The following is a 26838-nucleotide window of genomic DNA, read 5'->3' as shown; positions in this document are numbered from 1 at the left end:
AGGCTAATGTCATTCTGGGGTGTATTAACACGAGTGTCATAAGACATGGGAGGCAACTGTCTTGCTCTACTCAGCACTGGAGAGGCCTCAGCTGGCTTAGTGTGTCCAAGTCTGGATGCCACACTTTAGGAAGGACATGGACAGACTGGAAACCATCCAAAGGAGAGCAACAACAATGAAAAAGGTTTAGAAAACTTGACCTACGAAGAAACATAAAAACAACTGAGCACTTTTAGTCTTGAGAAAAGACAAATGAGGGGGAACTTGATAACAGTCTTCAAATATATTAAGGGCTGTTATAAAGAGGATAGTGATCAGTTGTTCTACATGTCCACTGGGCTTCATCTGCAGCAAGGTAGATTTAGGTTAGATGTTGGGAAAAGCTTTCCCACTATAAGGATATTTAAGCTCTAGAATAGGCTTCCATGGGAAGCTACGGAATCCCAATCACTGGTGGTTTTTAAGAACAGGGTGGACAAAAGCTGTCCAGAACGGTGTAGGTTTAGTTGGCCCTGCCTCAGCACAGGGGCCTTGACTATCTGACCTCTTGAGCCCTTCCAGCCATACATTTCTATGATTCTATAAACAGCTACTGCATCTACCACATCAATAAGTTTTGGAACGAACTGGTGAAATGTAGTCATCAGTAACGACTACCCCAAAAAATGTGTATATAAAATCAGTGACAATGAAGATAACAACAGAAAGAGTGCAGAAAATTGTTTCCATTCCACACATGCAATTTCCTTGTTTAAAAAAACCACAAAATCCTCTTCTATATAAAATCCTCCTCTATTTACTTGCTAGAAATAAGTTCCCACTTTAAAGAAGTCACTCCTAACATCAGACAATGTTCACTATATTCTTCCAAATCCTCAGATACAGCTTATTAAAATCACTCACACAATTGGTACAGATCAAACACTGCATTAATAAACTCTCTAAGAACCTATCAACTTCTGTAATGAAACAGCAATACAGACAAGAAGGGTTCAATCAACTCCTCTAGCTACAGAACATGACTATTATTTAAACTTTCATCAGAATGAAAATACATTGCACAAAAACTCTGAGAATAGCAGAGCAATGCAACATATGGCTTCATGTCCTGCTCATTCTTAGGGGGAAGTCAATTGACAGTCAGAGAACAACACTTGCTGACAATTAAGGAGAGATGACCATTTCAACTTTTTTAGATACAAGACTGTTATGCTGGTGTGAAACAGAGGGGAGAAGTTACACAAAGGGACATGACTTTTAAGATAATGAGTCCAACTTAGACTGTTACTAGAGTTCATGATTCATGCAGTGCAGTTTAGACTCCCAGTTGTGTGCTAGGGAACCTTCATCAGATGTGATTGTACAGCAACCTTGTCATAAACAGATAGCTAAGGGTTAATGTCTCTTTCACCTGGAGCACCTGACCAGAGGACCAATCAGGAAACCGGATTTTTTCAACTTTGGGTGGAGGGAATTGTGTGTCTGGGGTCTTTGTTTTCTGGCTGCCTGCTTTCTCTGAGCTTTGGAGAAGTAGTTCTGTTTTCTAATCTTCTGTTTCTAAGTGTAAGGACCAAGAGATCAGATAGTAAGTTATATGGTTTCTTTTCTTTGGTATTTGCATGAATATAAGTGCTGGAGTGCTTTGATTTGTATTCTTTTTGAATAAGGCTGTTTATTCATATTTCTTTTAAGCAATTGACCCTGTATTGTATCATCTTAATACAGAGAGACCATTTGTATTTTTTCTTTCTTTTTTATATAAAGCTTTCTTTTAAGACCTGTTGGAGTTTTTCTTTACTTCAGGGAAATTGAGTCTGTACTCACCAGGGAATTGGTGGGAGGAAGAAATCAGGGGAGATCGGTGTGTGTTGAATTGGCTAGCCTGATTTTGCATTCCCTCTGGGGGAATAGGAAAGTCCTTTTTGTTCCAGGACCGGGAACGGAGAGGGGGAGTCACTCTGTTTGGATTCACAGAGCTTGTGTCTGTGTATCTCTCCAGGAGCACCTGGAGGGGGGGAGGGAAAAAGGATTATTTCCCTTTGTTGTGAGACTCAAGGGATTTGGGTCTTGGGGTCCCCAGGGAAGGTTTTTCAGTGGGACCAGAGTGCCCCAAAACACTCTAATTTTTTGGGTGGTGGCAGCAGGTACCAGGTCCAAGCTGGTGACTAAGCTTGGAGGTTTTCATGCTAACCCCCATATTTTGGACGCTAAGGTCCAAATCTGGGACTAAGGTTAAATCCAGGAATTTCAAATTCAAGTGTAACTGACAAAAACTAAGCCAGGAGTCTGGCAAGGAGCTGCTCGTCAAAGGAAATAAATAGTTGTATATCAGCATGTCTTAATGATAACCAAGGAGAATGCACTTTTCTTTACAAAGTAACTGAAGTACAAATAGAGAAGTTGATTACAATTGATTTAAATCATGACTTTTCATTTGGTGATTTAAAATCAACCAGCTCTGCTTTCTCCTTTTAACAGAAGATGAACTCTCCTCTATTTTGGACTTTTAGTCAGATTTAAACACACATGTTGAGTCTACAATAAAATAAATATGTTAAAAATACATTTGTGACATGGTTGGAGAGCAAACATGCTATAATATGATTGTTCCTTGTCCATCAGGACAGAGGGGGCAAAGTGTATAACCATGTTACAGAATCTTGTTTTAACCCCAGGGGCAGCTGCAGCTGGTTACTGTCAAGGATTGCTGGAATGGAAAAACGATGGGTAAAAGCCTGGCTCAACAGAAGTCAATGACAACACTCTCATTGACTTCAGTGGGGCTTGACCTTCAACCAACGAGTTCAGTCCCTGTCCAAAAGAGTCAAGTCACTTACACCCCTGCCCAAAAAGGAGAGGGAAAGAAAAGATGCAGCCCATCTCCCATTCCAAAAGGGTTCTACCTCACGCTGAGTGTTTAACACTCAAACTGCCTCCGGTGCCTTCTTGGGTGCCACAAGGCTCCGCTGCCAAACTCTTCATCTTTCTTCAACTAATATAGTGAAGTTACGCTTTGTAGATGCAAAATTCTAGCAGCATGCTGAAAACAGAAAATTTAAGGCCATCTACAAAACTGAAAAACATTACAAAATTGAAATGTGTATTGAAGTCAATGCAAAAATGTATTACACTGATAAGATGCATTTTCCTATTTAAATCAATAAAACCTTCATTTTAGGATTACTCGAAGCTTCTGCAAAATTTCCAGTTTGCCCCCGGCAAAGAACTACTTAACAACTATTTAACTAAACTATCTACTTAACAAACTAATTAACAACTATATGGAACTAGAGATAAACGATAGACAAGCGATAGAGATACTAGGAGAGCTAGGGACGTGGAGGACAGCTAAGCCGCGCTCCACAGTTCCAACGACCGACACGGCGGTAAGAAGGAACTGAGGAGCGGGCGGGCCGGCAGGGGTATATATAGAGCGCCATGGCGGCGCCACTCTAGGGGGCGACCTGCCGGCCCACTGGAGTTGCTAGGGTAAAAAAGTTTCCGACGAACGTGCACGCGCGGCGCGCACACCTAACTGGAATGGATGTGAGCAATCACTCGAAGAAGAACCAGGAAGCTTTATCAGAGAAGCTGGGTCCAGCTTGTCCCTGGGGCCAAAGGACTTGGATAAAATGGAGAAATATCTTGCTCACTTGCAGCAAAACTCCTATTTTTAAACAGCTTATACGAAGAACAAAAGACAGTTTTAAACACTCTGGGGGAAAAAATCAAAACATTCTCCTTGAAGCAGCTCTGAATTTGAAAAAACACATTTCTACGCTCTATTTAATAGGTTCTGGAAACAGTACTATAACAAGAGAGAACTATTATCTAATCTTTAATACAGCAACACACAAGACATCATTATTCCATTAAGATAATAAAACTATGTTTGCACTGTTTAAAAAGTGTATCTTAAGAGCAGATATTCGCTCACCTCATACATGCTTCCAGTACCAGTTTCCTTAGAAACAACATCATGCAGTCATCCTACTTTAAATCAGAAACATTCTCTCTCATCAGCTCCTGTGCGATAACCCATCCTACCCTAAACACAATTCAGTCTCTCTTTCCCTCTCCCACGAGCTCCTATGTAATAACTCTTTCGATGCTAAAACAGACATAGGACACACTTACCACATACCACCACCTTCCCCCCAAACATCCTCTCAAATTGTATGTAGTCTAATAGATTTGTTCTAAACCAGGGGTGGGCAACCTTTCAGAAGTGCTGTGCCGAGTTTTCATTTATTCACTCTGATTTAAGGTTTCGTGTGCCAGCAATACATTTTAACGTTTTTAGAAGGTCTCCTTCCGTAAGTCTGTAATATAGAACTAAATTATTGTTGTATGTAGAGTAAATAAAGTTTTAAAATGCTTATGAAGCTTCATTTAAAATTAAATTAAAATGCAGAGCCCTCCGGACTGGTGGCCAGGATCCGAGCAGTGTGCCATTGAAAATCAGCTCATGTGCCGCCTTCGACACATGTGCCATAGGTTGCCTACCCCTGTTCTAAACCAAACCTAAGATACACAGACTCTGCTTATGAAATACACTAGATCTTTAATAATCCAAATTAAATATAGAGTAAAACATAGCATGAGAAAGTAAACAGCAAAACTAACTATACCAACCACAAATGAGGGCTGCTCTGCACCAAGTCCATAGACAAAAGCTTAAGCAAGTGCTAAAAAGGAACAGACACCAATAAAAGAATAAGATATAAAGAAATAGATTTATAGAAGAATGAGCAAACCAGAGAAAATGGATTGCAGCTGCTTATGGTGAGAAGGTAAATGATCACGACCATTGTTGCAGAGAAGAGAAATTCATGCAGGAACAAATAGTTCTAGGAAATATGAATTCTGAATTTTAAACGGCTTCCTCTTTTTCACCCTTACCATCTTTCTCTTGATCCAAATCAATGTCTATTATATCATGGAAATAACTCACCTTCAAAATTAAGTGCTTATTAATTTTAGACCATTAAAACATCAACACACAGTTTTGGCTGCAAAATCTGCTACCAATTGCAATCCATCCAAACTGGAATTTAGGTTAGATACTTGGGACTTAAATTACTTGTTTCTCTAGGTTTGCCTGAGCACTCCCCAAAAATGCTGCTGAAGGTTTCTCTGCTGTTACCTGTTGAGTGCTGGAAGTGAATGAAATCTCTCCTTCTAATCTTATCAACTTTTAGTTGAAAAAGGTTTCTCTTCAAAAAAAATAGAGGGTAACTAAGTGGGACAGCTGACTGTTTCAATGGCTTTTCTTAGATCTCCTTAAAGGGAAATGTTAGATATTTCTTATTCAATTCTATTTCAACCAAAGCTATGCCACAACAAAACATATATTACATAGAAAGGCTACATTAAAAGATTATTAAGGTTGCAAAGCCAAGAACTCTAAAGTTAGAAAATGTCACATTTAAGGTTGCCCACGCATTATGTTGCAGTCTTCAGTTATATGATTACATAACATTTTGTCCTTAGGATTTCTGCCTCATTCAGTGCACAGGATGGAGCATGCTCAAGGAATGAATCAGAGTTATGCAGTTAATGAGGCTGCTTCATTTTTTTAATGTAATTTCCTAGTTTTTTAAAAAAGCAAACTGAAAAAGAACAAAAAAAATACAGTGAAACCCCACTATAACGTGATGTTTGGGGTCCAAAAACTTCGATCGCACTAAATGCGGGGTCACGGTATAGTGGAGTTTGTCAGTGGTCCCCAACGCAGTGCATTGATGTGTGCTGCCTAGTGCCTAGCAGGGGAGAGGAGCCGCGCACGGCTCCTCGCCTGCCAGAGACAGAGAACTCTGGGGCTGCGGATGCTGGTGCTCTCTGTCCCCGGCAGGCACGGGGCCGCGGCTTCTCTCCGGATTTAAGAGGAGCCATGGCTCCCTGCCTGCCGGGGACAGAGAATGCCAGGGCTGCGGATGCCAGTGCTCTCTGTCCCTGGCAGGTGCTGGGCTGCGGCTTCTCTCAGAGTTCAAGAGGAGCCACAGTTCCCCGCCTGCCGGGGAGAGAACTCCGGGGCTGTGGACGCCGGTGCTCTCTGTCCCCGGCAGGTGCTGGGCCGCGGCTTCTCTCCAGCTTCAAGAGGAGCCGCGGCTCCCAGTCTGCCAGGAAAAGAGAGCACCGACGCCCACAGCCCCAGAGAAGCCGGAGAGAAGCTGCAGCCCCGCACCTGCTGAGGACAGAGAGCACCAGCACCCACAGCCTCGGAGTTCTCTGTCCCCAGCAGGTGCAGGGCTGCAGCTTCTCTCTCCTGCCATGGTGATGGGGACCATTAGTACAGTACCGTACTGTATTATGCCTTAAAAGAGGAGCCAACCTGTGATCGTGTTTTATGCAATTTCACATTATGGCGGAGTGCGTTACTGCGAGGTTTGACTGTACCATCATGTGTAACCATACTGACCCCTCACATGGGTCATCAGCAGGGCTGGAACTTTTAGATATACAATATAGACCTTTGTCACTTGAACTAAGGGGGTAACTGCTAGCAACAGCAAGTTGTCATCCTCTCTGTGGACCAGCATTGGAGGGGGGAATGAATTTTTTTTCCAGCGGCTTTCACAAATATTTGCTGACAACAGAGGAATGTTAAGACTCAGGAATCCGGGCTTCATTTCCAGAATCTGGAGGACATGGACTTCAGTCGATACAGGCCCTTCTGCCCATCTTCACCAACTTTTCCCAAGCTCATCCCAGTCCCCACTCCACAAGCTCCACAGGGCCCTGCATTCCACAGTGCCTTGGCACCGTCAGTGAGGGCACTCTGAGAGCAGGAGAGTCTCCAGCTCTCAATTTCTGTGGCTGGCATCACAGTAGCCCAAAGGAACAACTACAGGGAACATTCTGCTCAGCCATAAAGTTCTGGGATGGAGTGTACATAGGGTGACCAGATGCCCCGATATTATCAGGACCATCTGAATATTAGGGGCTATGTCTTGTACAGGATCCTATCAACCTAGCATAGGACTCTATTATCCCCCACCCTATCCCGCTTTTTCACATTTGCTATCTGGTCAGCCTAAGCACACCTCAGTCATTCGGTGGGGATGGTGTATGCAGTTTGGTCAGCATGCAGGACTATGGCAGGATGGAGTATCCTTAGTGCAGACAATCTTCACAGAATGCTGTTGCCAAACAAGTCTCTACTAAGCTTATGAAACTGATTTTCTGGCTAAATTTGGGCAGATTTTCACAGGGACAGCAAAAGGCAGATCCCTTTGTGATGGGTTGGATCACAGAAACCCCCTTGGGAGCTGCCACCTGATGTGCCCAGACTACTTCTATCCCTACCTTCCCTGCCAGCTCAGGACTCCAGCACCCTGTCTTGCTGAGCCAGACACTCCTGTCTGCTCCAACAAAGACCCAGGGTCTGAATTACTTGCCCCAAAGCTGCAGGTTTACCTGAAAGCAGATAACAGAAGTGTGCTTGTCTTTAACACTCAGATGCCCAACTCCCAATGGGGTCTAAACCCAAATAAATCCGTTTTAGCCTGTATAAAGCTTATGCAGGGTAAACACAAATTGTTTGCCCTCTATAACACTGATAGAGAGATATGCACAGCTGTTTGCTTCCCTAGGTATTAATACATACTCTGGGTCAATTAATAAGTAAAAAGTGATTTTATTAAATACAGAAAGTAGGATTTAAGTGGTTCCAAGTAGTAACAGACAGAAGTCAGTCACCAAGCAAAATAAAATAAAATGCGCAAATCTATGTCTAATCGAACTGAATACAGATAATCTCACCCTTAGAGATGCTTCAGTAAGTGTCTTCCTCAGACTGGACACCTTCCAGGCCTGGGCACAATTCTTTCCCCTGGTACAGCTCTTGTTCCAGCTCAGGTGGGAACTAGGGGATTCTTCATGATGGCTCCTCTCCCCTCTTCGTTCTGTTCCACCCCTTTATATATCTTTTGCATAACACAGGAATCCTTTTTCCCCTCTCTGGATTTCCATCCCCTCCTTCTCAATGGAAAGATACCAGGTTAAAAATGGATTCCAGTTCAGGTGACATGATCACATGTCACTGCAAGACTTCACTGCCCACTTGCCAGCACACAGCTATACAGGAAGACTTACAGGTAAAACACACTCATCTGCAGACAACTGTCCCAGTTAATGGGAGTCATCGAGATTCTAAACCACCATTAATGGCCCACACTTTGCATAATTACAATAGGCCCTCAGAGTTATATTTCATATTTCTAGTTTCAGATACAAGAGTGAGACATCTATACAAATAGGACGATCACACTCAGTAGATTATAAGCTTTGTCATGATACCTTACAAGAGACATTCTGCGTTAAGCATATTCCAGGTACATTATATTCACTATCAAATTTTTATAAAATCATATAGACTGCAAGGTCACACCCTTGTATTAGGGTGACCCCTTGCCAAATTTCACATCCCTAGTCCAAAGCATAGAGGCACTAGAGCTCCTCAGTGAAACCCTTATTCTTTTTAAACATGGGCAAAACAACGTATTTTCCCCAATTTAATTTTTGAAAATGGCTAAACCAGCTTTGCTGAAGCAGAAAGATAGACAAATCAGACTGAGGCAGATACCCAGCATGGAACATTTCACCCTGAATGGCTGTAATCTGGCAAAGTTATAAGGCACTGAAAACAGGGTCTTTTAAGGTGAAGAGTTACGCAACCTTAATGGTGTTGCTAACAGCACCTACCTCCTAGAAAATCCTTAGTACAGTAAAATATACAAAACCTATGGCACTTAAGAGTTCTTTAAAACAAATTACAATACCTGTTCATTGTGGGTAGCATTAAAGCCATTGTTCTTTTGTCAGGAATGAGAACCATAAAAAACACAAAAATCAAGTATTATCAAACAAAATAAGAACACCTTAGATCACACTCAGAAGCCTGTTACGCTTTGACTCTGATAGAGCCAATTTCACTAGCCTTGAACTGAGAAAGGCCTATGAGCAGCTATAGCATTTTTAGCCACAAGAACCAACAGCATGATCCTCCCAGCTGATCTTAACTATCATAATAGGGATGAAAGAACTCTCACTTAGGTCACCACAGCACAGAAAATTCAGATCTTTAAAAGTTATCCCCAGTATTTTGAAGAACACCTAGAAGTAGATAGGAAGTGACTGCAAAGACCATTAAGCAAAGTTGTTCTGCTCTCACAGCATCTTGCCACGCTCACAAGGCAAGCAACCATAATGTGCACCAACCAGGTAAACTTCAACTATAATCTAAACAGAACCAATACAGCATATCCTGGAGGCTGACCTACTTCAGGGTCCAGTATGGTTGACCTATTTCAGGGTCCATATTAAAGAATAAAATAGTCACAGATTTCGGAACACAGGACTGAAGGAACTGTCACCTTCTGGGTCACTAAGTCCCATCCTCTGCCATAGCAGACAATCCAGTTAGAAGACAGAAATCCAGAGAGAGATAGAGAAAGCTGGAAAGAGTGAGAGTTAAAGAATAAAGGAGGAAGGATAAAAGAAAGATGAAGTAAAGCTAAGAAGATCTAAAGATCCTAAAGGAGGAATGGTCCCATCTGCGAGACCCCCAAAGATGCAGGTTAAAAAGCAACGGATGAAAGGAAAAGGGCTTCCATCATGACAAACATCCCACTGCCTGCTATTGCACTTAGCAAGTGCATTTTTCCTCCATCTTCCCACCTCTCCTTCTAGCTAGCAGTAGGATGATTAAGAGTTCTATAAACAGCAGAAGCTTAGAATCTAGACAATTTAGATTGAGGTATCCTTGTACAGAAGTGTTTTTATGGCATTTTTTCAGAAAGATTAATTTATTCTAGGAAAAACTAAGAAAAATAAACATTGAAATCAATAGTCTCAAAGAGTATTTTACAGTGAGCTTTGCCGATGGATACATATAAACAAAGTTAGAATTCAAAGTGCAGTTTCACTGGGAAAGAGTCAAACTGGAAGGCACTCTCTTTTCCCTCACATAATTATCATCATCTAGATGCTAACTCTTTTACAACAGCTTTTCAACAGTTCTGTGTGTATGTATGCAGGGTGGAGGGGAAGTAAGTACTGCAGAGAAACTACTGAAATAAAAAGAGAAATGTAAAATCTGTTTTTTGTTTCAACTATTGTGTAACAATACTGAGATTGGCCTGAGATCATTTTAAAAATCAGAATTGCTATATGTGGGGAGTAATAATTCTCTAACAGCACCTGACCGCATTAGCTCTGTGCAATGCCTCCTTGAGTGAAACATGATGATTCACAGGTCCAGAAGAAGCACCTTTAAAATTTACTACCCACATGTTTCTGTCTACTGACTAAGGTGTCTAATCCTGCTCATGAGTAACTTTATGCTCAGGAGTAATCCTACTAACTTCAGTTGGATGGCTCCTGGGTGTAAAGTTACACCTGTATTTGCAGGATCCAGTCCTATGTGAAAAAAACAAAAGAAGATCATGTTTCTCAAAAAAGACCTATGCATTTTAATCACTGCACACAATGAAAAGCCCATGTGAAATACTGAAAATAAAGTTTCAAATTAAAATTAGCACTTCCTGGCCTAGCACCTGGCAGTACCTGCCACCTTGCTGTAAAATAATTGTGCCACTATCCATAAAGCATTACAGTGAAAAACTAAACCAGTTCCTCTCTTGTTTTAATACTAGTTTAATTATTAAACTTCACTGTTGAATAGTTAGACACAAGGTGTATTGTTCACAGTGTACAGTCATTCTTCTGAGGTTAAATCAATATTAGAACAGGATGGAAACTGGCCAGTTGTAGAATGGAAAAACCTAAGCAGTTAATATTTTAAAGCAAAGTGGTCAATTTCACACAGTTTTTCATAGTGGGAAGTAGGTTTTTAATATATGCATTTCGTGACTCAGTAAAACATGCAGTTTCTTTTTAGTGGCCTATTTAAAGACACAACATTAGCTCAATATTAATCAGTTCCCAAAATGTTAACTAACTGGATCCTTTATCTACCCAATTAAGTAAGAGAAAGCCAACTGCACTCAATTTTTCTTAGGTATAGATGCGAGGTAGAAAAATGTACATAGATATTGTGGGTCAAATTCACCATTAGTCTAAACAGTTACTGCTCTAATGGCTTCAACACTTTTGCTCGTGTTTAATTTGACTCAGGAGTAGCGGGCAAAAATAATTAACAATGGATTACTATTTATTTTCTTGAGTTTGGAATAATCAAGTAAGTTTTCTAAGGGCTTGTCTACATCAGAAAGTTGCAGCGCTGGTGAGGGAGTTACAGCGCTGCAACTTTGAAGGTGTACACATCTGCAGGGCATCACCAGCGCTGCAACTCCCTGTTTGCAGCGCTGGCCGTACTCCCGTTTTGTCTCGGGTGTAGAGGATCCAGCGCTGGTGATCCAGCGCTGGTAATCCAATGTAGACACTTACCAGCGCTTTTCTTGACCTCCGTGGAAGGAGGAAGCCTCTGGTAATCAAGCTGGTCTCCTTTCCCGGTTTGCTCTCTCGTTCCCGGAGCCCCGAGCAAGCAGGTCTCCTTCCCTGCGGTTTGCAGGGTGGCTCCGGGAACGCGAGAGCAAACCGCGGCGAAGCGGGTCTCCTTTCCCGGTTTGCTCTCTCGTTCCCCGAACCGCCGAGCAAGCGGTTCTCCTTCCCTGCGGTTTGCAGGGTGGCTCCGGGAACGCGAGAGCAAACCGCGGCGAAGCTGGTCTCCTTTCCCGGTTTGCTCTCTCGTTCCCCGAACCGCCGAGCAAGCGGTTCTCCTTCCCTGCGGTTTGCAGGGTGGCTCCGGGAACGCGAGAGCAAACCGCGGCGAAGCTGGTCTCCTTTCCCGGTTTGCTCTCTCGTTCCCGGAACCCCGAACAAGCAGGTCTCCTTCCCTGCGGTTTGCAGGGTGGCTCCGGGAACGCGAGAGCAAACCGCGGCGAAGCTGGTCTCCTTTCCCGGTTTGCTCTCTCGTTCCCGGAGCCACCCTGCAAACCGCAGGGAAGGAGAACCGCTTGCTCGGCGGTTCGGGGAACAAGAGAGCAAACCGGGAAAGGAGACAAGCTTTGCCGCGGTTTGCTCTCGCGTTCCCGGAACCCCCCTTGAAGCCGCCCAACAGCGCTGCAGTGTGGCCACATCTAACACCACTTGCAGCGCTGGTTGCTGTAAGTGTGGCCACTCTGCAGCGCTGGCCCTATACAGCTGTACTAATACAGCTGTAACAACCAGCGCTGCAAAATTTTAGATGTAGACATGGCCTAACAGTGGACTGAATGAACAGCCTTAAAAGCATTGTAGTTCATCCCAAGCAATCCACAAATCAGTAGCAATGGGATTTTTCTTCTCCATTCACCATTGTACACTTTGAAGGCAAAAGCCCCAAGTTCTATAACTAGGCAGGCCCAATCACTAATAAAATGCACATTTGTAGAGTTAAATAGACATGTATGCAGCTTTGGAAGTCCACACTAAACAATATACCTATCTTTCAGGGTCCCCTCCTCTCCACTCAAATTTAATGGGGGACAGGGGGAAGACTCTACTAAATGTGCTCAATTTACAATGCTCAACTTTGTAAAATAAAATCATATTTCAAAACAAGGCAAAGACACAAATCCTTACTGTCCTCATTATCAAGACTTTATATCAAGTTTCAGTGCTGAAACGTCAGCCATTTTTGACACAGCCCTGTTCACATGCGTGTTTAGAATATTTTGAGCAGGAATAATATTATGTAACTCAAAAAATGGCTGAAAAGATTTCTCACGAGCTTTCCATTAACTTTTGCATGGCCCAAGAGGTGAGTATTTCAGAAAGGTAAGAACATGTGAAAAAAGAGTGTCACAATAAAGTGTTTTGCAGCCTTACCCAAAAGTTTTCCTTTCAGCAAATTTACTACAATATATCCACTTGAGATGGAAAAACACCTCCAGTTTTTCTATTCTGTCCTTTCATTTAGCAAAATCATCCTATGAGTCTAGACAACATTTCTGGTATTACAAATTCTCTATTAGTTCACACCCCAGTAATTCTTGTATCTTCTAGGGGCTGTCTGTTCTTTTTGTATGCCCTTAATAAGGACTTTACATCAAGGTGTGTGCCCCAGTTCACTTTGTCTAACCTTTTTGACTGTTTCATTGTCTTGCTTTCCTATATAAATTTGTGTTGATAGGATGCAGCTGTGTGTCATGAAATAGCAAATAGTGGTTCCAGGATTTTTGTAGGGGAGAGGAGATGATTTTGGAGTTTTCTGAAGAGCAAAAATAGGTTCATATTCTTAAATGTCCTTCACAGAATTTATTTCACACCACTCATCCTGGCAGCCTTTCACAATCCCCCTGCTCTCAAAAGGCAGAAAACCTATGAGAGATTGCTGTTGCGCATCTTGTGGACTTGTCCATCGCCAGGTAATTTCTGGAAAGATGTGGTTGATTACACATGTGACGATTCCACTACAAATGAGCATTTGTTTGTTCTATGTATTCAAAGAGACCATGTTGAACAAATACAAATACTCATGTGGAGATATAGTACTACTACTTTTAAACAACTCTGAGGCAATACTTCCATTTAAGACAATTGCAGAAAAGTCTCCTACTTTGACATGTTTATTAATATTGAGTAGGCAACAAGTTCGATAGCTATGTTAGATTTGTTGATTATAATCTCTCTGCTTTCATACTTTTTGCATATTTTACTTTTACCTTTTTGCCACATCTGTCACCCGCCGGTCAGGGCATACATTTTAAATGTCTGGCTCTAACTAGTACGTCTATAACTGTACTCTGACAACTGGTGTTCTAGTCAGCAGTCAGCTTCATTTCAATAATTAAAATGGAGAAATAAGATTCTAACCTCATAGACGACATCTTAGTCTCTCACTGCAAAAGTATTAATAGATGCGATGGGTAGGATTTTATTTTCCATTACAGCCATGGGAGTACATACATGCTATATTCATGCACATTTACTAACAGCAAAACTTGCAGGGATTTCAGAAAGTTGCAAGAGTTGACAAATTTCAATTAATAGATAAAAGATTAGCATCTCCAATGTACAGGAGCCTAGGAAAAACAAACATGAAGTACATTGCTAAGGGAGAATACCTCAATACTCCATAGAAGCAGCACTAAATGCTAGAACACTTCCGAAAAATAGGCAAGATAGGCAAACATTATATTTGCTCATTGCTAAGACATGCCCTTTGAAGGTGTGTCTGAAAACTGCTTCAAAGCAGATGACTTTCAACTAGAATTATCACTAAATTCAAAGGGTAGTTTCCTAATTATTAATAGGAGAAAGTGAGTTGCTTACTGAGTGCCTGACCTTTCCCCTACACACACTTATGTCACTGTCAAAATTCCCACTGGCTTCAATGGCAACAGGATTTTATCTCTGACTGCACAAAATGTCCATGCATCCACCTATGTCTGAACTGATAGCAAATTCTGAAATTATATTCCATTTAACCAAAAACCAGAGGCTTGACCTTAGATTGGGACAGAGAATAAGTCTGATTTTAAACCGTTGAGTAATTCCATCAGATAACAGTCCCTGGCAAATTAGATTCATGATAGCGTGATCAGCAGAGAGAAAGGCTTGGCTAACCATCACACCCCCACAAACCTACTCTGGCCAAGAATGGCAAGGTTCCAAACAAACACTTCAGCGCGACGACTAGGAGCAGTGCTGAAGAAGCTTTTCCACAGCAGTAGGTAGAGAACCGTTGGCAAGGATACCATGCCAAACAGGGCATAACAGATCATTCTAAAGCTTTTGCGGTTTAGCTGAAAGCTTAATGCATTAGATCAACTATTAATATCCATAGAGACCCTCTTAACTAGTTTCTACATACACATCTCAAAAAAATTCATTTTACTAAAGGATTAGACGCTTGTTCCATTAAGTTCAGCACTCTCTCTAAGGCTTGATCTACACTACACAGTTAGGTCAATGTAAGGCACACAGCTTGGGCTGTCACCCCCAGAGCGGATGGGCAACACCAGCTGTGAGCCCCACACAGCTGTCAGTGCCCCACAATGCCCCACTTCAGTCACTGCAAGCGCTCCAGGTGAGGAGGTGCACCACCAGCAGAACAAGGGTAGTGTGGGCACCAACTGCCAACTGAATTACTGCTGTGGCTGTAAGTCAACCCTAAGTTAAGTCAACCTAATTTTGTAGTGTAGAGAAGCCCTTACACAGGACTATCCAGTGGTTCGGGAGGAAAAAAAATCATAGCATATTTGATTAACTGCACATTGCCCAGTACAGTACAGACAGGGAAAAATCCTTTCCAGCCCTTGTGGTAACAGCATAATGCTCAATTACTAAACATTAGCCAACTATACCCACAAATATTAACATTGATCAAAGTTATCTGAACCCTGACCTGATCTGGAATTTCTATGCCGCAAAAGTATTGAGACAATTTGGGATTTCATTCTACTTCGTAGCAAGTTTCACTATATCCAAATTCACTACAAGAAGATTTCACTCTGTAGCTTTAAATTAAGTACACAAAAGGTAAATTTACAAAATGATATGAATACAGTTAAGTGTGCAAATACTAATAATTTGATTTACTAGTGTAACTCCAACCACCCTTCTGAAAATATTAAGTTAGTTCAATTAGACATGCTCTGGGGAGTTAAAACTAGATTGTCATGATAATACAAATACTACTACGATCTTAATATTTGATTCCAACTGAAAAAGAAAATAAATGGGCACTATCTTAAATTTTTTCATACTAACTGTAAAAGTCAACTAGGTAAAAACAATACCAGATTTGTGGCTAATCTGACAACCTGAGCCCCACAAGAAAAAACAAACAAACAAAAAAATATATCAGCACACGCAGAGCATAAAGTCCAGTTTGAAGAGCAATTCCTGCAACACAAGGTATATCCACTTCATCATTCCATTGGTAACCACATTAGGATAGACTTTGTTTATCACAAACGTGTATTATTAAAAGATAGTCAAAAATTATTTTTCTTTAGCTAGCACAAGTGTGCAAAAAACACCTTCAACAGGTAACTCCATGCTCCCACTCTTCTCTGAAACAAATTTAAAGCATGGTGTTTATGAACCAACAAAAAGATCTAAAATATTCAAAGTCAACAAGGGTAATTAACCAAAACAGAATACAAAATAAGATTATAAAAACAGCCATACTGTGTCAGACCAAAGGTCTATCTAGCCCAGTATCCTGTCTTTCAACAGTGGCCAATGCCAGGTGACCCAGAAGGAATGAACAGAACAGGTACTCATCAAGTGATCCATCACCTCTTGCACATTACCAGCTTATGGCGAACAGAGGCTAGGGACACCATCGCTGCACACCATGGCTAATAGCCATTGATGAACCTATTCTCTTATCTAGTTCTTTTTTGAATCCTGTTATAGTCTCGGCCTTCACAACATCCTCTGGCAAGGAGTTCCACAGGTTCACTGTGCGTTGTGTGGAAAAAAAAACTCCCTTTTTTTTGTTTTAAATCTACTGCCTATTAATTTCATTTGGTGACCCCTAGTTCTTGTGTTACGAGAAGGAGTAAATAACACTTCCTTATTTAATTTCTCCACACCAGTCATGATTTTACAGATCTCTATCATATCCTCCTTTAGTCGTCTCTTTTCCAAGCTGAAAAGTCCCAGTTTTATTAATTTTGTCCTCATATGAAACCTGTTCCATGCTCCTAATCATTTTTGTTGCCCTTTTCTGAACCTTTTCCAAGTCCAATATATCTTTTTTGAGATGGGCGACCATATCTGCATGTAGTATTCAAGATGTGAGTGTACCATGGATTTATGTAGAGGCAATATGATATTTTCTGTCTTCTTATCTATCCCTTTCATAACGATTCCCAACATTGTTAGCTTTTTTGACTGACACTGCACATTGAGTAGATGTTTTCAGAGAACTATCCACAATGACTCCAAGATCTCTTTCTTGAATGTTAACAGCTAATTTAGACCATATCATTTTAAATGTATAGTTGGGATTATGTTTTCCAGTGCGCACTATCTTGCATTTATCAACACTGAATTTCATCTGCCATTTTGTTGCCCAGTCATCCAGTTTTGTGAGATCCTTTTGTAGCTCTTCATGGTCTGCTTTGGACTCAAGTATCTTGAGTAGTTTTGTATCATCTGCAAATTTTGCCAATTCACAGTTTACCCCTTTTTCCAGATCATTTATGAATGTATTGAAAAGGACGGTCCCAGTACAGACCCCTGGGGGACACCACTATTTACCTCTCTCCATTCTGAAAACTGACCATTTATTCCTACCATTTATCTTTTAACCAGTTACCAATCAATGAGAGGACCTTCCCTCTTATCCCATGACAGCTTACTTTTCTTAAGAGCCTTTGTTGAGGGACTTTGTCAAAGGCTTTCTGAAAATCTAAGTACACTATATCCATGGGATCCCGCTTGTCCACATCCTTATTGACATCCTCAAAGAATTCTAGTAGATTGGTAAGGCATGATTTCCCTTTACAAAAACCATATTGACTCTTTCCCAACAAATTATGTTCCTCCATGTGTCTGATCATTCTGTTCTTTACTCTAGTTTCAACCAGTTTGCCTGGTACTGAAGTCAGGCTCACTGGCCTCTAATTGACAGGATCACCTCTGGAGCCCTTTTTAAAAAATTGCCATCACATTAGCTATCCTCCAGTCATGTGGTACAGAAGCGGATTTAAATTATAGGTTTACAAACCACAGTTAGTAGTTCTGCAATTTCACATTTGAGTTCCTTCAGAACTCTTGGGTGAATACCATCTGGTCCTGATGACTTATTACTGTTTAGTTTATCAATTTGTTTCAGAACGTCCTCTAATGGCACCTTAATATGCAACAGTTCCTCAGATTTGCCACTTAAAAAGAATGGCTCAGGCTTGGGAATTTCCCTCTCATCCTCAGCCATGATGATTGATGCAAATAAATCATTTAGTTTCTCTGCACTGGCTTTATCGTACTAGAGTGCTCCTTTAGCATCTCAATCGTCCAGTGGCTCCACTGGTTGTTTAGCAGGCTTCCCACTTCTGATGTATTTAAAAAAAAAAATTGCTATTACTTTTTGAGACTTTGGCTAGTTGTTCTTCAAATTCCTTTTTGGCCTTCCTAATTTTATATTTTTACACTTTATTTGCCAGAGTTTATTTTCCTCACTAGGATTTAACTTTCATTTTTTAAAAGGACACCTTTTTGTCTCTCTGCTTCTTTTACTTTGTTGTTTAGCCAGGGTGGCACTCTTTCGGTTCTCTTACTATGTTTTTTAATTTGGGGAATACATTTAAGTTGAGCTTCTCTTATGGCGTCTTTAAATAGTTTCCATGCAGCTTGCAGGAATTTCACTTTTGGCCCTGTGCCTTTTAATTTCTGTTTAACTAACTTCCTCATTTTTGTATAGTTCCCCTTTCTGAAATTAAAAGCCATGTTGGGCTGCTGTGGGGTTTTCCCTGACACAGGGATGTTAAATTTAATTATATTATGGTCACTATTACCAAGCGGTTCAGCTATATTCACCTCTTGGACCAGATCCTATGCTCCACTTAAGACTGAATCAAGAATTGCCTGTCCTCTTGTGGGTTCCAGGACTAGCTGTTCCAAGAAGAAGGTGTCAAGAAACTTCATCTCTGAGTCCCATCCTGAGGTGATATGAACCCAGTCAATATGGGGATAGTTGAAATCCCCCACTATTATTATTTTATTTTTATAGCCTCTCTAATCTCCCTGAGCATTTCATAGCCACTATCACCATCCTGGTTAAGTGGTTGGTAATATATCCCCACTGCTATATTCTTATTTTTGGAGCATGAAAATTCTAGGGTACAGTTTGGTTCATTTAAGATTTTTACTTCATTTGACTCTATGCCTTCTTTCACGTATAGTGCCACTTCCGCACCAGCATGACCTGTTCTGTCCCTCTGATATATTTTGTACCCTGTTATTACTGTGTCCCACTGATTATCCTCATTCCACCAAGTTTCTGTGATGCCTATTATATCAATATCCTCATTTAATACAAGGCACTCTAGTTCACCCATCTTATTTAGACTTCCAGCACTGGTATACAAGCACTTTAAATACTTTCCACTTTTTAGCTGTCTGCCATTATATGAGGTAATTAAATGGGATTCTTTTTCATTTGACTATTTCTCATCAGATCCTACACCCATATTTTACCATCTTCCATCCTCTCCTCCTTACTAGGACACAGAGAATCTCCATTAATAGATCCTCCCCTAAGGGTTGTCTTTGTCCAAGCCACATGCTCATCCATACCACAACTCAACACTCATACCATGTGTGGTGTTAAGAAAAATTCTCAAAATTTCTCTCACAAAAGTCCACTCTCATATATACAAAGAACAATAGATAGAGTCTTAGCAAGCAAAATAAGAAAAAAATAAAATTGAGAAATTCTGTAATGGCAGCAGTTACTGGTGTTAGCATGGAACTGCTGCACATATTGCATGGACAGTCTACATACTCCCAATCCATAAAAACTACATGCACATAAATGCATCCCAAATTTCTACGTCCTCCGTTAGAATCCATACCAAGGGGCCGTATTCCCAGCCAGTGCTTTGGTGCTTAGACTCACTAACCTGCTGGTATACAATAAGCCTTGTTGTATATTTAGTTCCTGCTTGCCAAAAAGAGTTTGAAAAATTTAATTGCCATCTCATTCCCTATAGCTCAGCACAATAAGGGGACTGGCAAAGATCTCCCATCCCAGAAAGTTGGGGGTGAGGGGCCATGGAGTACCTCACACAAACTCACAGAAGAAGGCAGGAAGAGGTCTCTCCATCTTTTCCGAGCATTGGCAGACAGTTGGCATGTGGAGAAATTGAGGGACCAAAGCAGATGAGAGAAGAAGTTGTGGCAGGTACACAGATATAAACAGAGGTAGAAGGTGGCAGCCATGGTAATATAGCAGCTGTTTTGCTGACAGAGACAAATCAGGAAGCATTCATGGAGGTTCCAATCTAACAGCAGTAAATGTTGCTGTCACAGAATGCTCATGAAATTAAACAGTACAGAAACAATTGATGAATACTGAACTAAAAACATTAGCTCAATCTATTCCTTTCATTCCTAAATTCACTTTATACACTTTCAAGATTCCTTTTAATCCTTGCTGCACTCTATTTTAGATTAAGTAACAAGGAGCAGACATGACAGCACTTAAAGAGCCTGATGGTTTCAAAGATTTTTCTAAACTTATCTTTGGAAATACAAATCAAGACAATAGAGCAGCTCCTACGAAGCATGCTACTGAAGGCCTTAGTTTGTGGTCTGCTCTAGAACAGTACTTTACTCTAGAACAGCACTTTACAGTTTAATACTCTCCAGGAACTTGACAATAAAAACATTAGAAACTTCCACAATCCACCCACCATACTGAAATAGGTCAGTTACCATCAAACAGTAGTTACAGTTTGGTCAACATCTTAAGGATCGAACACAATAGCCATACTAATTAAGTATTTAGAAGAAACCTGCTACAGCCCAAGACTTTTGAACAAAACTGATTCCTAGCTATGAAGAAACAAGAATAAAAGGCTGGCCATTTTCTACTGTGCATCTAAATTCCCCCCTGCTCCCCCTTTCACCAGCTTCTGGACCAACAGAATAACAGTCTAAAAAGGATTAAATTTTCCAGTTACAACCATGGAAGGATTCAGGCTTTTATTATGCTGGTGTTTTGTTAAATTTCCTTATAATTTATAAACCGAGGGACACATTACTTTGTTTAAAAGACTCTGATTTAAAATCATTTGTAGTGTAACTCCAGTGAAGTACATGGAGTGTCACCAAGGATTCATTTATCCCGTTGTTTTTCCTAGAAAAGTTTTATTATAACATTAGAGTTTGGAAAAACATTTTTCTCCCAAAACAAAATAAATGCTATATTGGACAACTACTTCTACTACTACAGTCCTACAAGAAATAACAACATATGTCAGGGTTATGGCACAAAAAGCATTTATTATTTACACCCGCTGAAGTTTACTTTCAGTTACTTTCAGCAAGGCAATAGGTCTAGTGGTTAGAACAGGAGCTTGGAGACCTAGTGTGAAATACCGCTTTCAATGAAATCAATGGTAAAAACAATCAATTGACTTCAGTGGAATTTCAACTCCTTGTTTCTACTGCCCACATCTCCAATAAACCAGTGTGTGACCTTGAACAAAACACTTAGTACATCTATATCTGAATTCCTAATCTATAAGACTGGGATATACTTAACTACCTTTATAAAGTGCTTTGAGAGCCTTAGCTGACTAAGTAAATATCAGGGTTGGAAGGGACCTCAGGAGGTCATCTAGTCCAACCCCCTGCTCAAAGCAGGACCAACCCCAACTAAATCATCCCAGCCAGGGTTTTGTCAAGCCCAGCCTTAAAAACCTCGAGGTTCTAGTAATACAAAGTATTATTTACTACTAGAGCCACAGCACATCTAATACAAGTAAAGAACACTACCTGTCATTCTCCATGTTTCAACGCAAGAATCCTCAGAGGCACTCAAACATTCGGGTAGAGGCCTTCTTTATCCTACGCATTCAATTTGGGATAAACTGCACAAAAAAGAATTACTATCAGCATCAACCAACTAACCTATTTAAAAATAGAGTTATGAATCTTATCTGCAAAATACAGTTCCTTGCACAGACTCTCTCCTACAGGAAGGAATGACTTGCCATATAAACCAGCATACAAAACAAAACATTACAAAGGAAACTCCAAGTTAAAAAAGACACACACACAGTGCTACAGTTAATATAACCTTTGCAGAGTGTGAGTATATATTATTAGCATCCACTACCCTTTGCCCCATGGCATAAACACAGAAGCTGTACACAGATGCTTCCCCTGTAATTAAAACAATTGATTGCGAACACAAACATCTGACATATGAGTAGCGCGATGCTTTTTCATTTCATTCCTTGCAGGAATAACTCACTTTAGGTCAAGCATCTGACAACCCATAGTTCCCAAAATTAGAGATGTACCACTCAAGGGACTGGAAACCCATGACTCCCAATATAGATTGTATACACAGATCTTGAAGAGCAAGATTTTTGTGTTTCTTAATATCCTGCTGCTCACCAGAATAGAGCAGGCAGATCATAGAGATGCAGAGACATGTACATACCTGGTCATGTAAAGACTCACACACCAAAACAAAGTTGGCTGGTAGGCTAATTTTAGGTCTGCTAGACTTAATATTGTTTTAATAACTAATTAAAAAGGGACTCTAATACCTTTTCCAATTTAGTTAGAAAATCTTTTCCCTGAACAGGATCAAGTAAGCCAATATTGCATTGAATCTGTATCTAAGCAGCCATTTGAGATGCACAGTCTCATCTTGATACACAGGAGTTATACAAGTATATTCCCAGAATCAAACATTTTTAAATGACTGGCTAGCCCAAGTATGTCATTTAACAGGAGAGTCCAAGGATTCAAAGCAAATAAGGAGAGGCTGATCTCAAAATTCAAATCTCATCATGTCAGTATCTCAACATGGAGATTTGTGTTCAGTCAAATATAAAATCAATTCATTTTAAACATGTCAGTTGATATCTAATTAATTCTTCATTAGCCATTTTGGGAATAGCCGTTATTAGAAAATAGAATATTCTACATAGGTTTTTCTTTAATCCATCTCCAAAGCCCTAAAAGGTGGCAGATCTCAATTTTTGAAAACCTCCCACCTTGGCTTTTACTAAATTTAAGATAGAAATAAGCAAAATACTCAAGCAGTGATACTAAGTGTGTGTCCTACTTTGGTAGCACACACTGGGACATTGATGACTTGTCTGTTCCAACCCTCACCCAAAGAGACATTTGTTTGGAAGAACTCCTCCCACTTTCTTCCAGTTATTTCAACTAATTGGTCATGAGTCTCCATATCCTGCTGTAGTGTTAGTTATGCATCTATACCATATGCTAAATTATACCAGTGTAACTGATTCAGCCCATACAAGAACAGTCCTCTGTACATAAAAGTAGTTAACATTTAATTAGCATGTAAAATCTGTAAGGAATTATATTTGATACATTTTCACCATTAAAAAATAATCAATCTTTAACTTATGATAAGTTAACCTAAGATATTTCCATCACAAAGTCTACTTATTTTAGTCCACTAAAATCCAGTGGACTCTCACCCAGGGCAATTAGAAAGCTTTCCTGGGTAAACGCCATCAACTTCTGCAGAATTTTCATTTTAATAAACAGAAACCTGGTTTTAAAAAATAATAGTTTTGAAGATAACCTTCCAAATATTAAACGATTCTTCATCCACAGAATTTAGCATTTTCCAGGACGCCACAAAATTCAGGATTTTTGCAACAGCATTCACCATTTTGCAGCAGCGAATGGCCTGACATTTTGCTTTCTGTATCTCTGATCTTCTGGGACACTTTTGCAGCTGTCAAACAGGTAGTACTGGATTACAGTGTGAGCTCCCTGCATTATTCTAGGGACTCATGTAACAAGGAGTCAGGGAACCAGACCCGCAGGGCAGCTTGCAGCCAGAGAATGAGAGGAAATTAGAAGCATAGGTGGCAAACTGAGCTGCCTGGAGACTAGAGCAGCAAGGACCAGGGAAAGGGATTACTGAAATTAAAAATTCCTACTTTCATGGTAAACATGAGGGGGGGAATGCAGTTCTGTGCCAGTGATTGAACTTAGGCAGCCTAGAGACTACAGAAAAAAAAATCCCTTAATGAAAATAACTGTTGGTGAATTTTACATCTATTAGTATTTTCAAATATGAACTAGAGGTTTTTCTGGAGGGTTGGGTTAGGAATGAAGGATATTTCATGGCAGGAGAATAAACTGACATTGAGGATGCATTTCAGTTCAAGTGTTGTGCAGACTACATGGGACCCTGATTACATTAAATGGGCATAAAGCAAAGAACGAGATATTGTATTTGAGTTTGAGAGTGGCCGCATCATTTCTTGGGCAATTATAGCCTTCTGGCTCCATATTTATTATTGTTCTTATTGTACTATAGCTGTACACAAGATTTTAGAACAGTGTGTGCCAAAGAAAGCATTTCCAATATACCATCTCTGTCTTCTCTGTCTGCTCCCACTAAACAGAAAAAAGAAACCTTACACTCAAATGCATCAGGTCTGACACAAGAGCACACAGCTGGAAGAAGAATGCTAATTGCAGGGCAAGAAGTTTTCTTATGAGACATTAACCTTTTGTTGTGGTAGATAAACCAGAGCATGTCTTATAAGAATGTAGAACGTTTATAAATTATCTGTTATTATTGTGCCTGGGCTCTGCTCAAGGTTTCTTCATTTTCTGCTCCACAGACTGCTACTACAGCTCTATTCAGGTAAGAATTTCATACAGTATGGTTGTGCTGGCTAACAACATTCTACTTATATAAAAGTGCTGTTCTACCACACAGAATGGTGGTTTTACATTAAAATTTACTAAACTGTTTTTCAAGTTCAGAATCCTAGCTATACATGTTCTTGTACCTTCATAACAGATAATACACTTATTCTCCAAATAATTATTATGTTTTCAGAAAATGGTTGTCACTACTTTATAGTTATTTCGAGAGCATACAAGAAACACTTGAACAGTTTATACAATTCAGGAGTTAATATTTCTTTAAGCACGCAGAACTCCATGAATGCAGAATCAATAAAGTTCCAAGGAATCAGAAGCTAATCATAGCTTCCTCCTCAAAGGAAGATTAATAACAAGGCTGGAATACAATATGTTTAAAGATCAACTGCAACTTTAACTCCCTGAGGAAAACATCAATCTTCAGCAGTAATGAACCTCAGGCAAGTCCCCAACAACATTCACTAGCCACAATAGGAAGGGAAGCATTTCACAGGTAGAGATAGATGAACCTCTCTTTATGTACTCAAAACCTTCATGAAAAACCCAACCAAAGAAAGCAAACATGTTTGCCTTCCCCAGCTCTAACACTGCATCCACAGTACAAAGATCTTACAGATCTTATATCAGTAAAAAATATTAACCTCTGAAAGCAGATAGAGACGGTCTTTCTACCCAGAACAGTTTCACTATTAATAATATGATAATGGAATTCCTACTAAAACTCCAGTCTTCACCCTCTACTTGAGCATCTTAATAACAAAAGCAACATTTGAAATCCCAAAAGAAATAACATTTGCATACTAACAGAAGAATCTTCTATGTAAGCTCATCTTAAAATTGGTCGGTCTCATGCTACAGACCCAGGCTTATGCCTATACAAAGCAAAATGTGGTAAATCATTTCAACATGTGTACACTGCCTCAAAAAATGGCGTTACAGCAAAATCTACAATTAAGTAATGATTACAGTGTTTACGTTACTTCTCAGATTAGAACAAAAAGCAAGGACTACACACTCAATCATGAAGGGAAAAACAATTTGCAATAACCAGGTGCAAATATAATTAACTCTTGAAAATGGCACACAAAGATTGCCATTATGAGTCTTCTTACTACAGTCCTGTTAATCGTTCTCTTCATACATTCCCTAATGGCAATTAGCTAAGGGAATAAAACAGTAATTACACTAGAGAATCTCTGCCCAAAGAAATGCCAAACTTCCATTTACCTTTTACTGTAGATTCCAGAATTCCACGTTTCCCAACTCTTCCTGAGAAAACAAATATTTGAGGGTATATTGAGACCCAATAATCCAATCTATCACTTAAGAAAAACCTGTTCTCTCTCTAGATTTGAGTACCAGCACAATTACAATACGTTCTTCTCTCTGACTATGTGTGTGTGTGTATATAGCGTGTGCATGAAGAGGGTATCTCCATAGAGATCTGTATGGTGCAGACCTCCTTCCCACTCTGCATCGCTCTTTCTGTAGGAGAGTGTCAGTGTGTATGAGTATAACAGAGAGGTTACATAACCAGTAGATACAGAAATGTCTCTATCATTAAGCTTGTGTACTTATGCTGCCAAATTCTATGCTTTCCTCACAACTATTGCTGCGTGTCTTGATATTGGGGTTCCTGAGCTAGATCCCTGTCTCTTCTGGGGACTGTGATGTCAGTAAGAGAGAGCTCCAGAGGAGAAAAGTGTCTGTAAGGAGAAAGGTCTCCGAATGCCACGGGGAGGGGGGTCTATGCGTAGCAAGGGAAGGGATCCCCAAGTGCCACGGTGAGAGGTCGGGGGGGGCATGGGGTTCCAAAGTGCCGGGGGAACAGGTCTACGTGGGGCAGGGTAAGGGATCCCCGAGTGCCGGGGGAGGAGGGTAAAGGTCCCCGAGTGCCGGGGGAACAGGTCTATGGGGGAGGCAGGCAGGGGTCCCCGAGTGCCAGGGAACAGGTCTACGTGGGGCAGGGTAAGGGATCCCCGAGTGCCGGGGGAGGAGGGCAGGGGTCCCCGAGTGCCGGGGAACAGGTCTCTGGGGGGCGGCAGGCTGGGGCCCTCGAGTGCCGGGGGAACAGGTCTACGTGGGGCAGGGTAAGGGATCCCCGAGTGCCGGGGGAGGAAGGTAAAGGTCCCCGAGTGCCGGGGGAACAGGTCTATGGGGGGAGGCAGGCAGGGCCCTCGAGTGCCGGGGGAACAGGTCTACGTGGGGCAAGGGAAGGGATCCCGAGTGCGGGGGAGGAGGGCAGGGGTCCCCGAGTGCCGGGGGAAGAGTCTATGCGGGGCAGGGGAAGGGATCCCCGAGTGCCACGGGAGGGGTCTAGGCGGGCGGCGGTCCCGAGTGCCATGGCAGGTGCCAGCCCGGGTGGGGGCGGTGTCTCAGCTGCCCTCGCACCTGTGCGGACAATGGCGGCCCCGGCACAGGGGCTTGCAGCCCAGCGCGCCCCCCGGAGGGTCAAGGTCTGACCTCCCCCGG

The 26838-nt window shown here is 41.1% G+C and overlaps 1 protein-coding gene across 13 annotated transcripts in view; it reads right to left on the bottom strand.

Moving 5' to 3' along the window:
* FAM126B (family with sequence similarity 126 member B) overlaps positions 1 to 26838 on the bottom strand; it is a 108162-nt gene that overhangs the window by 70024 nt on the left and 11300 nt on the right. For 3 of the 13 annotated variants that reach the window (XR_004002527.1, XR_004002528.1, XM_030579297.1), the window contains exon 1: positions 25594 to 25734. The exons of 2 other annotated variants lie outside the window; for them this stretch is intronic. The gene's annotated coding sequence lies outside the window, so the exon portion shown is untranslated. Of the gene's footprint in view, positions 1 to 21465; positions 21561 to 25593; positions 25736 to 26838 lie in introns of those variants that run through there. 8 more of the 13 variants (XM_030579295.1, XM_030579298.1, XM_030579299.1 and 5 more) reach the window with 5 other exon arrangements.

Source organism: Gopherus evgoodei, chromosome 11 (assembly GCF_007399415.2).
Source record: "Gopherus evgoodei ecotype Sinaloan lineage chromosome 11, rGopEvg1_v1.p, whole genome shotgun sequence".
In the NCBI taxonomy this organism is placed as follows: domain Eukaryota; kingdom Metazoa; phylum Chordata; order Testudines; family Testudinidae; genus Gopherus; species Gopherus evgoodei.
The sequence above is the reverse complement of the archived record's forward strand: the minus strand, read 5'-3'. Positions and strand labels throughout refer to the sequence as shown.